At 42.4% G+C, this 15,352-nt stretch overlaps 1 protein-coding gene across 1 annotated transcript in view; it reads right to left on the bottom strand.

Moving 5' to 3' along the window:
* Positions 1-15,352, bottom strand: part of DTD1 (D-aminoacyl-tRNA deacylase 1) — a 158,009-nt gene that overhangs the window by 92,700 nt on the left and 49,957 nt on the right. The gene's annotated exons all lie outside the window — the stretch shown is intronic.

Here is a 15,352-nt window from a genome sequence, read left to right on the forward strand (position 1 = left end):
CTTTTTCTTTCAGTTTCTGCTTTGCTAAATAAAAATTTCTTTTTTAGGCCAGCCACAATGGCTCATGCTTGTAATCCCAGCACTTTGGGTGGCCAACGCAGGCAGATCACTTGAGCTCAGGAGTTCAAGACCAGCCTGGGCAACATGATGAAATCCTATCTCTACAAAAAAGATACAAAAATTAGCCAAGTATGGTTGTGTGAACTTGTAGTCCCAGCTACTCAGGAAGCTAGAATGGGGGAACAGCTTGAGTCTGGGAGGTTGAAACTGCAGTGAGCCATGATCACACCACTACACTCCAGCCTGGGCAACAGAACAAGACCCTATCTCAAAAAATAAAAATAAAAAATACTTTTTTTTTTTTTTTGAGAAGGAGTCTCACTCTGGCACCCAGGACAGAGTGCAGTGGCTCAATCTCAGCTCACTGCAACCTCCACCTCCCAGGTTCAAGCAATTCTCCCACCTCAGCCTCCTGAGTAGCTGTGATTACAGGCACTTACCATCATACTTGGCTAATTTTTATATTTTTAGTAGAGATAAAGTTTCATCATGTTGGCCAGGCTGGTCTCAAACTCCTCTCCTGACCTCAAGTGATCTGCCCACCTTGGCCTCCCAAAGTTCTGGGATTATAAGCAGTAAAAATATATTTTTTTCTTTTTTTTTTTTAAGTTCTGGATACATGTGCTGAACATGAAGTTTTGTTACATAGGTATACATGTGGCATGGTGGTTTGCTGCATCTATCAACCTGTCATCTAGGTTTTAAGCCCCATATGCATTAGGTATTTGTCCTAATGCTCTCCCCACAACCTCCAACAGGCCCCGGTGTGTGAAGTTATCTTCCCTGTGTCCATGTGTGCTCACTGTTCAACTCCCACTTATGAGTGTGAACATGCAGTGTTTGGTTTTCTGTTCCTGTGTTAGTTTGCTGAGGATGATAGTTTCCAACTTCATCCATGTCCCTGCAAAGGACATAAACTGATTCTTTAAAAATATTTTTTTTTGATTAACCATAAAAAACCCTATAAAAGATAACATTTAAAAAATTAAACCTGAGCATGACATTAAAAGATATGGTCAAGTAATCTCAATTTCAAGCTTAAGTTGATATGACAAAAGAATAATTAAACATCATGAATATAATGAAAAGGGCACATGTACTTGTAGCGGTTCATGAAGGGAAGGAGGAAAGAGTCTGCAAAGCCAGGAGAATAGGAAAGCTCTCATCTTCCCCTCCCCAGGTCAGTGTGGGAACTCACAGTGGGAGCAACAGAGCCAAAGATGCAAACTGCTGCCAGGCGCTGCTTTTGACCAAGTTCATTAGCACCTGACTCAGGCTTGGGTTCATCAGACTACATCCCAGAAAGAAAAGATATTTGTTTCACTTTTCAAAAACTTTTTTAAGGAATATACAAGAAGTATTAGTTTTGAAATGATAAATCCTTCTTAAGAAAGCAGCCATGGTAATTTTCTGTCTCATTTATCTGTCTAATATTGACAATGGGGTGTTAAAGTCTCCCACTATTAACAAGGATATTCAGGACTTGAACTCAGCTCTGGACCAAGCAGACCTAATAGACATCTACACAACTCTCCACCCCAGATCAACAGACTATACATTCTTCTCAGCACCACATCACACTTATTCTAAGTTCAACCACATAATTGGAAGTAAAACACTCCTCAGCAAATGCAAAAGAACAGAAATCATAACAAACAGGCTCTCAGACCACAGGGCAATCAAATTAGAACTCAGGATTAAGAAACTCACTCAAAACTGCACAGCTACATGGAAACTGAACAACTTGCTCCTGAATGACTACTGGGTAAATAACAAACAAAAACTGGGCAAAGGATATGAACAGACACTTCTTAAAAGAAGACGTTTATGTGGTCAACAAACATATGAAAAAAAGCTCATCATCACCGGTCATCAGAGAAATGCAAATCAAAACCACAATGAAATACCATCTCGTACCAGTTAGAATGTTGATCTTTAAAAAGACAGGAAACAACAGATGTTGGAGAGGATGTGGAGAAATAGGAAGGCTTTTACACTGTTGGTGGAAATGTAAATTAGTTCAACCATTGTGAAAGAAGTGTGGCGATTACTCAAGGATTTAGAACCAGAAATACCATTTGATCCAGCAATCCCATTACTAGATATATATCCAAAGGATTATAAATCATTCTGTTATAAAGACATATGCACACGTATGTTTATTGTGGCATTGTTCACAATAGCAAAGACTTGGAACCAACCCAAATGCCCATTAATGATAGACTGGATAAAGAAAATGTGGCACATATACACCATAGAATATTATGCAGCCATAAAAAATGACAAGTTCATGTCCTTTGCAGGGACATGGTTGAAGCTGGAAACCATCATTCTCAGCAAACTAACACAGAAACAGAAAACCAAGCACCACATGATCTCACTCATAAGTGGGAGTTGAACAATGAGAACACATGGACACAGGGAGGGGAATCTCACACACTGGGGCCTGTTGGGAAGTCAGGGGGATAGGGGAGGGATACCATTAGGAGAAATACCTAATGTAGACGATGGGTTGATGGGTGTAGCAAACCACCATGGCACGTGTATACCTGTGTAACAAACCTGTACGTTCTGCACATGTATCCCAGAACTTAAAGTATAATAAAATAAATACACAGAGAGAAAATAATTTAAAAAAAAAAACCAACATCTGGCAAACAGTAAAAAAAGAAAGCAGCCATGCACATTTGAGCTCTCTGTGCTTATGCCTTTTTTTTTTTTTTTTTTTTTTTTGAAATAGAGTCTCACTCTGTTGCCAGGATGGAGTACAGTGGCGTGATCTCAGCTCACTGCAACCTCTGCCTCCCGGGTTCAAGCAATTCTCCTGCCTCAGCCTCCCTGGTAGCTGGGACTATAGGTATGCGCCACCACACCCAGCTAATTTTTGTATTTGTAGTAGAGACAGGGTTTCACCATGTAGGCTAAGATGGTCTCCAACTCTTTACCTCGTGATCCACTCACCTCAGCCTCCCAAAGTGCTGGGATTACAGGCGTAAGCCACCACACCTGGCTGTTTTTTCTTTTTCTTTTTTCTAAGAATTCATTTAGCTATCTTAGAACTACAAATAATGAAGTTCATTTTCATTTCCTAAAATGTGCAAGATGCCACTCTTTCTATAGAGTGCACAAATGTACTCACCTTTCTACAGAGAGGTAAGTGACCTATCCAAAGCTGTCAGATGCCATACCCAAGCCTGGAGCATCAGGGGGCTGCTTCTCTAAGTGCAGGGCTCAATCTGCACCACACAGTCACATCAACTGCTTATCAGTGTCCCACCCCCACATAAGTGGGTAAGGCTGCTTGTACTAAAACTTTCTCCTATGATGCTAACATAGGGAGTGTTAATAAATACTGGTTGTGTGAAACAGATAAACATTAATATGTCAGTCATGTTTAACCAGTAGAATAGGAAAAAGTAAAGTCAGAGATCTTCCTCTTCCTCATCTTACTAACCAAGTTACCTATGTGTTTACATGGGGTTGCACTTGAATTACAAACTGTTAACGGACATTGAGAAGTGAAACTGGCTAGCACAATGACTTCATCTCAGTAAAGAACATCAAAGTTCATCTACCTTTTCATCTATTAATATCTATGGCAAAGACATAAAGCATGACAAACTTTTAATTATTAGGAATTAAGTATAAATAGAAGAGAGACTAACTATACCTTGGTATTTAGACCTATAGTTAAATCTTTAAAAAAACAACAACACACAGGGGTGGGGAAAAAAACCACACACATCTCAGACTATTATGCCCTCTGCCTAGAATGTTCTTCCCCCGATATCTACGTGGAAAGGGGACTTAATAAATACTTTTTATAGACAGAAATAACGTTTAACAAGCAAACCTATTTAGTGTCACAGAGCCATGTCAGTTCTCTTTCTACCACTGTGGTAGCCAGCATCCAAGACACGCCCCACATACCTCGCCTCCTGGTATTCAGGCCCTGTGTACTTCCCTCTAATATTGAATGAGGCTGAACTGTGTAACCAAAAGAATATTGTGGAAATGTGTGTGTGATTTGCAAGGTGAGGCCCTGAAGGACGTTGTAGACTCCACCTTGAACTGCTCACTCTGGGGGAAGCCAGCACCATGTCATAAGCTACATCAAGCAGGCCTATGGGGAGGCACATGTGGGGAAGAACTGAGCCCCCTGCCAGCTGCCCAGCAAAGCCTCTCCTGAATTCTTGACTCACAGAATCTGCATGAGATACTATATGTTTATTGTTTTAAGCCACTAAGTTTGAGGTAATTTGTTACACAGTGATAGATAACTAATAGACATATGTGTATTTCTTTCTAAGATTCCAAGCACTCAGTAGGTAATCAATAAGTGCTTGCTGGCTTGAATTAAGGCAGTGGTGAGAATGATTTTCTGCTGGGTAATCTGGACTCCCTCACTCTGCTCCTTTTGTTGGCCAACCCCACATTTGGGCAACCCAGTTAGCTAAGGTTAGAGGTGCTATCTCTGGCCAAGAGAAATGGAAAGATTGTGAAAAAGTGATGGTCTGAGATCTAGGCCATTTTTATTTCCAAAGTCTCTAAGACTGCTAGAGGTTCTTTGTCTACTTTCTAATAAATAAGAAGGGCTATCATCCTTTCCCCTTGTTTTTTTTTTTCAGCATGTTGCCAACAGAGTAGTAATGCATAAATAGTAACGCATAAACTACAAAAGGTCCAGTGCTACGTTACCTGTTACTGGGCAAAGTAGGCATTCTCAGTGCATCCTGCTCATTTGTGGAGTAAGGGGTCCCTGTGACCAAAGAAAGACCACCCATAGGTGATGGGATGTACAAACTGGAACCTGAGAACGACTTTTGCTTTAGTTATAATAGTATTGCCTTTGACAAAATTCAAACATCTGTGGATTAGTGTTGTATCAATGTTAATTTCCTGGTTTACGTTATATTATAGTTATGAAAAAAACAACCATTGAGGAAAGTTAAATAAAGCTATAAAGGTGATCTGCATCCTATTTTTGCAACTTTTTTGTATGACAAATTATTTCAAAGTTTAAAAGTTTAAAAAATGGAATTCATTTAAAGTAACAACAAAAAAGAATATTGCCATTAAAATTTAAATGACGCTAAGCCCATTTACTGAAAGGCTCTGATGCCAGTTTTCCAGGATGCACTTGGAGAGGCTGTTCTGCCATAGTCACGACTAAGAAAGGTACTGAGAAATGTGTGGAGTCTAAGCTTGATTTCAAACCTCCTATTCTCTGGTGAACAAAAACTTCAAGTGTGTGGGTGTGTGGTGTTAGCTATATGAGGGCCGCAGGGCCAAGAGCTATCAAATATACAATGACACTTTCTCTGACGACTGAAGGAGCGAGGTAGACAGTGTTCCCCCAGCATCCACGCACTCCTGCATGTTCCCAGTCAGCCTCCCAGGAAGTGAATGAGAACATAAGTAGAGATGATGTCTAAGAGTCAGTGAGGTCCCACCAGACCCCTTTTCCCCGACCAGGAGTCTGGTGACACAAGCCAGACAAAGCCTAGATTCCTGAGTCAACAGATGGAGTAGACTCCTGCCAAACCATGTAGTACTTTAGCGAGATTAACTTTTATTGTGATAAGCCATAGAGATTTCTGAATCTGTCTGCTGTGACAACTAGCATTTCTTAAGATAATCCCTATAAAAATAGTTACATTTAGAGAATAATTAATCTAGAACTTCTAAGAAAAAAACCAAAGTGCTAAAAATTATCAAGTCAAAATAAAATCTTTGCAGAGAACAAAGAAAATATCCAAGCCTCCTTTATTTCTAGATGTTTCCTCCATTTTCCTACAAAGAAAACAGAAGTAAGCAAATACTTACATAGAAAAATACTACCACGCTGCCTGTGTTAGGAAAAAGAAAAGAAAAGAAATGAGGCCAGGTGCAGTGGCTCACACCTATAATCCCAGCACTCTTGGAGGCTTAGATGGGTGGATCATCTGAGGTCGAGAGTTCGAGACCAACCTGGCCAACATGGTGAAACCCGTCTCTACTAAAAATACAAAAAATTAGCCGGGCATGGTGGTGGCACATGCCTGTAATCCCAGCTACTCAGGAGGCTGACGCAGAAGAATCACTTGAACCTGGGAGGCGGAGATTGCAGTGAGCCAAGATCGTGCCATTGCACTCCAGCCTGGGTAACAAGAGTGAAACTCTGTCTCAAGAAAAAAAAAGAAAACAAATGAAATGCTCATCAATTAGGAAAAGAATATGGCTATTCAATGAAATACTACCCTCTGGGGACTCCCAGGTGTTCCCCCTGATGTGATGTGTGCTGCACCTATAATGCTCCCCTTCAGCAAGGCTCTCAATTGTGCAGCTTACAGCCCTGCCATGCTACAGGAAGGTCCATGCACTTTCTGTGATGGCTGATAATTGCTAATACAGGATGATAGGTACATGGTGGCCCATTATACTATCCCCTCTATTTATGTGAGTTTGAAGTTTCCTATAATACAAAGTTTTAAAAATAAGTATTTCAGAAAAAAAAATGCCATAATTAAAACAGACCTACCCTTGCAATAAACAGAAATTATCACTCTCACTAAAAGAAGCAAGAAAACGAACTCACACTGATAAAGCAATCGGCCTAGTACATCGCTGGTCAGAATGGGTTGCTAACAGATAAACTCATTAGTCTACTATAATCATTCACATAAATTCAGTAGTAATCGAAGCTATCTGTATCTAGATTAATTGAAGAGAGTTCATAACCTTGTTTGAAAAACAAAGATACTAAATTGAAAGCATTTCCACCAAACCTCATTTCCTAGGCTGTATTACAGATCCTAAAATTCTGGGTTCTTGTTTTGTTGTTACTGAAATTAAATTTAAATGTTATATCATAACGTAGCTAAACATTCTAATAACCAAAAACACTCTTTGAAATAACTTTATTCCAAACTACAGGTTAAAATAAAATACATAAGCATGATCCATAAGCATTTGTTAATTTTCTGAATCATGAATACTTTCTAAAATAATAATGTAATCTCACTTTAAAAGCACTATTAATATTGATTAATGCTTTTTTTAAAAAAAAAAAAAAAAGAAGAGTGTTCTTTTAACAATGTGAGAGACTTTTATTTGCATATGTATAAAACCAAAGCCTCCCTTACCAACTTACCCTTTTACTCAACAGATTTTTTTTTTAAATGAGATTTCTCAGGTTGAATAGATTATTTTCCCCAGCCCATAAAATACAGAGAATGTTTCTGACAGCGAAAAATACCAGTTCTGGAGAGCCAGTGTGACTCCCAGAGCTCTGGCCTGGAGAAACACAACAGAACGTGTAAGCCGGTAAGCACTGAACGATGGCTTTGGACGCAGGTGCTAAGAGATTCTCCTTAACAGCATCCCATCTTTGGGGAGAGAGTCCACAGATAGACCTGTAAACCCCTGCAACTACACTGAACTGAGCTAGCCTCTGAAGACCAACTGGCGAGGACTTGAATACTTTCCAGAGCAGCTCACTCCTGGAGGACCCAGTGCCACTGCATTAGTCCATTTTCATATTGCTATGAAGAAATATTCAAGACCAGGTAATTTATTTTTAAAAAAGAGGTTTAATGGACTCACAGTTTCACATAGCTAGGGAGGCCTCATAATCATGGCAGAAGTTGAAGGAGGAGCAAAGGCACGTCTTAGATGGCGGCAGGCAAGACAGCGTATGCAGGGGAACTCCCCTTTATAAAACCAACAGATGTCATGAGACTTATTCACTATCATGAGAATGGCACGGGAAAACCCTCCCCCATGATTCAATTACCTCCCACTGGGTCTCTCCCACAACATGGGGAGATTATGGGAGCTATTATAAAATTCAAGATGAGAGTTGGGTGAAGACATAGCCAAACCATATCAGCCACCCATTGGTCTGAGAAATTCTGGAGCTTTATTTGTTTAAACAGACCATATTATAAATTGGAAAGATATCACACTTAAGGAAATTCAGTCAGAAAAAATCTGAAGCACTGCAACCTGAAAGACTGTCTTCTATTGGGGCCCAGCTCTCTCACTTAGCCACATCACGTGACCTTGAACAAGTCATTTGAGGCCATCACCACACCACTCCCCTCTCATGATGGCTGTGAGGGTCATGTGCATGAATTTGAAACTTCAAAACTCTTTGTTCTCAAATGTGTTTTTATTAACAATGATGCTCTGTTATTATAATCCTCTTTCACATATAACAATTTCATTTTTCAAAAGCAAGGTTTACTTTTGGAGTTACACATTTCTAAAACAACAGTTTTCTAACATTTCATTTTTAAAAAGTAAATAAACTTTTGGAAAGAATGCCAGAGCTACTAACCAAAGAGGGAAGTCTGATTAGAAGCTTATGAATTAACCACTGTCTAAGTGTTGAACAAGTATGCTATTTGTCTGTTTAGCTCATATACCTCTCACAGTAATTATAAGCCATTAATAAATAAAATTATTTTAATTTCATAAGCTACTTTAATTTTTTAGAGTATTCTTATTTCATACTCAAAAATCAAACATTACTACTTTCATATATTAGCATACTTTAGATTAATATTTAAGTTCAAAGACAGCTAATTTATGAATCTGTTTGGTTTTTTTCCTTTGAGACAGGGTCTCGCTCTGTCACCCAGGCTGGAGTTTGGTGGTGCGATCTTGGCTCACTGCAGCCTCGACCTCCCAGGCTCATCCTCCTACTTCAGCCTCCCACGCAGCTCAGACTGCAGGCACATGCCACAATGCCAAGCTAATTTTTTGTAGAGATGGGGACACACTGGCAAAACTTCTATTTCTTAAGCAAGTCAGCCAACACCTGCTCCTGAACACTTCTCTCTTCTATTCCCCAGTGCCATTTAGTCCCTAAACAGATATGACAGCATCCATCATTTTTTTCTAAATTCAGCAAAAATCGACAATTTATCATACTATTTTTAATCCCACCCCATATCTGCATAGAGTTTTGCAGTCTACATAGCATTTTTTCCTATTGTGTCTCTCTTTCTACTGCTTCATACTGATGGAAATTCAGGTGCTACTCCTGATATCCAAAGCAGGTCTACAAGCTGGAATTGAGAGTGCTTCATCAGAAATGAGCCGCAAATGCTCCAGCGGGTTGGAAATGTCAAAGCTAGTAGAGTCCATTTATGTGTGCCAGCCCCCTAAGACTACCCAGGATGAGGTAGCCCAGGAAGAGACACACGGCTCAAAAGTAGAGCTAGGAGTGTTTCCTGTGTGTCCCTGGAAGGGTCCTTTGATCCCCTGAGGCCCTCCAGGCTGCACTTGGCTTGGTCAAAAAGCTGGATGGGCTCCTGCAGACTCAGCCTGCCAGTTCCTGAACAGAAGGCAGGCACCAGAAAGTAAAAATGTTATCCAAGATTGTGACTGATTTTTAATCCTAGGAGCTAATCTACCTGACTATAGATTATAAACTTAATAAAACCAAAATGGCATTTTTCTTTTATTGCTTTAGAGAATATTCTTTATAGCTATTATTTTCCAGCTAATATTTACTGGAAATTCCCCAAATGCCTAGAAGTGCACTTAATTTCAAGGATGAGATAATAAGTATATGCAAAGACCTAAATGCAGACATTTCTCAGTGCCTGCATGCTCTCCCCTGGGCCTGCCCTTGATGTCAGCCCCAGCCACTGCAGACAGTTCCATGTCAGCTCCAGCTCAGCTGATAGTCAGTACTCCTCACCATGCACTGCAGGTCTTTTTGCCATGAGGCATCCTCAAAAGCCACGGAAGCCTGCTGGCCTGCTTGAACTGCCAATAGGGGCAGGAACCAGTGGCTACAGACCCTACCTCTGATCCTCTAGGAAGGCATTCTGTCCTCTTTAAATAAGTGGGCTGATTTGAAAGATCCCAGAGGTACCTCCATCCCTGCTCAACTACAAGAATCTGGCAAGTCTTATGCCCTAATCCTTTGGGGGAGTGTTCTTAGCCTAGATCTTGGACTATGCCCCAAAAGGATGCCAGAACCTACTAAAACCACAGGTTTTAGTTCTCAACCTTAGTGGTTCTCAACCTTAGCTACAGCTTGGAAGCTTGGAAACTCCCCAGGAATTACCTGGGGAGATTTGAAAAGTCTTGAAAATTTCACTGAGCTGTTTTGGGGAGGGGCCCAGGCTGCGCAGGGCTCAGCCTATGCAGGGACCCGAAAGTTCTAATGCTGGCCAGGAGCAAAATGCCGGGAGACAACTCTCAAGGAGGCAGTCATGAGAGGGTTAAGACAAACCCTCTTAAGGGAGGCAGGCAGATCACCTGAGGTCGGGATTTTGAGGCCAGCCTGGCCAACATAGTAAAACCCTGTCTCTACTAAAAATACAAAAATTAGCTGGATGTGGTGGTGCATGCCTGCAATCCCAGCTACTCTGGAGGTAGAGGCAGGAGAATCACTTGAACCCAGGAGGTGGAGGTTGAAGTGAGCCCCGATCACATCACTTTACTCCAGCCTGCATGACAGAGAAAGACTCCATCTCAAAATAAAAAAAACACAACTAGCTAGCTGTTGTAACAGCTTTTTTGAAAATCCACCTCTTGCCACTGCTCTGAAATGGCATCCTTTATTATATTCTCAACTTCCCATAAATAATCAGGTTCTCTTTCAGGTCTTTCATCTAGTCTGCTAATAGGTTTCTCTCCTGCTCTCCCAGCACCATCTGTTGCATTACTAGAGTGGTGTAACACATTTTTATATTTAGGAAGGCCAGTACCCTCTGTGAGATTTTTTTAAATTACATTTATCTCTTTAATTCCACTCAAATTTATTCTAAGGTATGGTATAAAGTAAGGATCTAAAATGATTAATTTTCCGTAATTGCAACCGGTTGCCCAATTACTACCTACTGAGAAATCCTCCATCTGCCTTTAGCTCGTAATGCCTGCTTTATCACGTTGCAACCACACACAACAAATAGCACATAGTCAATTCTGAGCTGCCTCTTGCTTTCCCATAATTGGTCTAAGACCCCTGCCCTTGGGGAACTTACATTTTGGCAGAGGAGACAATAAATGTAAAAAGCAGACAACCAATAGACACAATGACAATGTTTTAAAAGATAACTCTGACAAAGGAAATCAGAAGTGGAGCAGCGTGGGGCATGGGTGTTCACTGCAGGGCAGCTGCAGCATGAAGTAGGGTGATCAGCATGCAGGCCAGGAGTCCAGAGTGAGGGGGCAGACTTCATCATGGAGAAAAACGGCCTGGATGGGGCAAGGAGGACAGGGCCGTGATAGGCTGCAACATGACAGGGTGACAGGGCTCATTTCACAGGCATGTGACCTGAGCAGGAACACAAGGCCCCACACTCAAATGGTTTTGCATTTAGTTTAATGCTCTGTTATAGCCATGTGGAAACTGTTAACAATTTTATCTCTGTGTTTCTGTTTTTGTTTTTGTTTTGAGACAGGGTCTTGCTTTGTCACCCAGGCTGGAGTTCAGTGGTGCAATTTTGGCTCACAGCAGCCTTGACCTCCTGGGCCCAAGCAATCCTCCCACCTCAGCCTCCTGAGTAGCAGGGACTACAGGCATGCACCACAACAGTGGGCTAAGCTCTTTTACATTGTTTTGTTTAAATTTTGTAAGACAATGTCTCCCTATGTTGCCCAGTCTAGTCTCAAACTTCTGGGCTCAAGCAATCTACCTGCCTCCACCTCCCAAAGTGCTGAAATTACAGGCATGAGCCACTGCACCCAGCCCAATTTTAGTCCAACAGGACTTCTGCAGCATGTGGGCATAAGCAGAAGTGATACATACAATACGGGGGTCTGATGCCTTTCCCTGCTGTCCACTGAGCACAGCACTGGGATGCCCTGAGCACAGCACTGGGTGGGCCCACAATGCATGGGGGTTCAGCGATACTCAACTCATGTGTACAGTAAGCATGCTACTTCTATGACTGCGTAACAAGGTGCTGACAGCCCCAAGAGCTCACACTTTCCATCTAACCCAGAACTTGCCTTGAACACAGAAGGTACGATGGTGTTCTAAGAAAGATGAATGGCTGAGAAAGTCCATCAGAATCTTTCTTGCTCAGTCCTGTCCTGTGTCAGCCACCCCTTCCCCTGGACATGCTGACTCAGAAAGCAAACAAGGCGTCCCACAGTTCCCCCTTCCTGACAGTCCCTGCGGACTCATCAGTGAACCGAACAAGACAGTGGTGGCAGGACATGTGTGAGACAAAATGAGGGAATAAGTTAGTTCCCTCTGTTCTGGTACGAATGAAATTCATATGATGTAGAAGCTATATAATACAAATTGTGTAACTCTAGTCATTCCACATACAAGTTAAATGTGCATTTAAAACTGGCATTGCACAATATAAATGGTAAAATTCATGCTAATAATTTAAATTTTTTATTTGTCCTTGGTTATAATGACTTAAAATCGAAAATAAAAAGCACCACGACAAGTGTAGAGATGAAAGAAAGGAAAATCCTTTGCCTTTTAGTGCCTTTAAAAGTACTTTTCTACTGCTTTTTGAACAAGGAGTCTGGCATTTATCATCTTGCACCAAGCCCTGAAAATGCTCTAATTCAGCCTGTGGGTGGCCAAGGAAAAAGGTCCCCACCAAGGCACTGGGCACTCTCTTGTTCTCCTGCTCCCTCACTATACATCCCAGATCGCTGCTCCCAAACTCAGCTGCAGACGCAACCATCTCTGGTCCCACCCCTAGAGAATCTGGTGTCATTGGCTTGGGCTACAGCCTATGCATTGGGAATTTTCTCAGCAACTCAGATGATTCTAAATGCATATTCAAGGTTGAGAACCAGTGGCTTAGGTCAAAGCTATCAAGTACTAAGCACACCTGTCCACCAACAGCCACAGATCCTGCAGCTGGCCTCCCAGCAAGGCCTGCCATTGTATCAGAGAAGACTGTACCAGCTTCCTACATCAGTGACCTGGTCCTTTATCTGTAAATATGACCCAACAACCAAGGGCCACTGGATATTTGAGGGAGATTATCAGCACCAAAGAGAAGGGATCAGGTGAACAAAGAGAACAACTGGTCCTGCAAGGCCCAACAGTGATTCAGAGAACAGAAGAGATCTTTTCAAAGCCCTGCTCCTGATGTGGGCCCCATCTAGGTTGATGACACCACTCTCCCCAGCCCCTGCCTATCTGTCCCTGCTCTGTTCCTCTCTACCCTGGCCCAGTACAGCAGTTCTCACCTTCTGGGTCTTCTGTGTCCTTTGCCTCACCCAGTCCAATCTATCTGCCATCTATCTGCTACAAAAGGGTCACAGCTGAAAAGTACTTCTGACCTTTTCCTCACTGCCAGACCCTCCTCAGTGGCTGCCCACTGCCCACCGCCAAAGGACCAAGGTAAAGTTCCTTCCCAGGATACAGCACCACCACTGTCTGGCTGCCTCTCCAGCCTCATCATCCTCCCCACCCTCTTCCTTCTCACCCCATCAGACTCACCTGCCTTCATTCTCCAGGAGGCTCAAGCCTCCATGCCCATGTCCTGATCTGGACAGGCACCACCATTGCCCCAAGCTTTCAGACCCAGCTGCCTCTTCCTCACCCTTTGAGATACCTCTGTTCTGTGCTCAGGGACACCTGTTCTGATGACCAAGCCCCCATCAAGTTTCCATGTATTCCACTCACTCATTCAGCACTGGGCAAATAACATCCTCTCAGAACTGCCCCAACGCGACTTCTGTCTCACTATGGGACAAGCTGTTGAAGAAAGAAACTATGCCTTATTGCTCTTTCTAGCACCTACCACACACAATCTGGCACATGAAAAGTAGTTAATAAATACTTATAAAAAGAAACCAAATGGAGGCAACCGCCCCAATTTCTACATGTAAAGTTAAGGGCTAAGTATAGAAATAAGCCTCTCACTCAAAGCCAATGAAAACACCAATACATTTTGGAAAATATATATTCGCGATGCAAATTAAGTTATTTGCATTTGTTATTTCTGAAATACTTGGCCTTTGAGACTTTCAGGTTGATTGATTAGAAGAGCAGAGAAAGTTGGAATTCCTTTCCCCCATTGTCAGAGCTTTACTTTGTTCTGCTGAGCTCAAGTTAAAGCCAAATGTAAGTGGTTCGTCTCAGAAGGTCAGGTTTGATGAGCCTGAAATGCAATCGGGTCCATATGGCTCATTAACATGCATGCCCTCCTCTCTTGACATCTGATTTCCATCAACATACAGAGACTGATGCCTGCAAAGTTCCTAAAGGTCCCCAGTGGAGATTTCAAAACCACGTTGGGTTGTGGGTTTCTTCTGGAGAATGAGGCCTAAGGAAAAACACTGTCAACAGAGACAGCCAATGAAGGCACATGAGGAAGGCAGACCTATGTATGAATGGCCAGCGGTCAACACCACAGTCACAGGTTTCTAGCACCAGAAAGGCCCCATAGGATCACCTGGCCCAACCCTCTAACCTGACACGTGAAGACACCAAATCCGAGAGGTTCTGTGATGTGACCAAGGTTACTTAGTAGGAGTCCTGCCAGAATTCCCAGGCACCCAACTCCCAGACCTGCTTTAGGCTACTCTTCTTTTCCTTCCTTTAAATTCCTCAGGGGTTTTCAAGAGGAAAAATAAAGGACAAAGCTACACTCAGCATCATTTGTATTGCCCCAGCCTTTAATAGAGAGACAAATGGGGTGAATGGTAGATTCAGGACTACAGGAAGCCCAGGGACTCCTCGTCTTCCACACTGAGATGCAGCCCACAAGCTCCATGGGAAGGTGTGTGCACAGCAGCAGGCATCTGCACATGGAGAGCCCCTTTCCTTGCAAACCCATGATGACATTCTTCTTCCATGATGGGCATTTCAGCCATCTACAGAACAAATGCCATAACTAAGCCAGCTGCCAACCCATCACGGGCCTTGACAGCCATGAAGACAGAGGACATAGTGAATGTGTGCCATGCCTGCCAGTGCCTTGTACCTGTCCAGTGAGGCCTTGCTTCTGCTTTGGTCTCTCCCAGGGCCTTGGGCATAAATGTGAGGTAGACGCCTACCAACAGGCCTCCACTATCTGCAGCAACGCTATGCTCAGAATCTTAAACTGATGACTGAAACATGTCCACGCTGCCATATGCTAAAATACTGACATTTCATTTTTATTGCCTTTAAATATATAGTGCTTCAAACAGCATAAAAAATGAACCTGCCAAAGCCCCAAACTAACTCCCAGTTGTGATTCCTGTTGTTGCTGTTGTTTTTCAGGCTGGAGGCCACAGGCCTTTTATCCTTACCCATAACCCAGGTACCAGAACATTAAAACGAATGCCACATTCGTGTGAAACACCATTTCAACCAGGAATAGGA

Source organism: Aotus nancymaae, unplaced genomic scaffold (genome assembly GCF_030222135.1).
Source record: "Aotus nancymaae isolate 86718 unplaced genomic scaffold, 86718_ANA_hifiasm-v0.15.2.pri h1tg000001l, whole genome shotgun sequence".
In the NCBI taxonomy this organism is placed as follows: Eukaryota; Metazoa; Chordata; class Mammalia; order Primates; family Aotidae; genus Aotus; species Aotus nancymaae.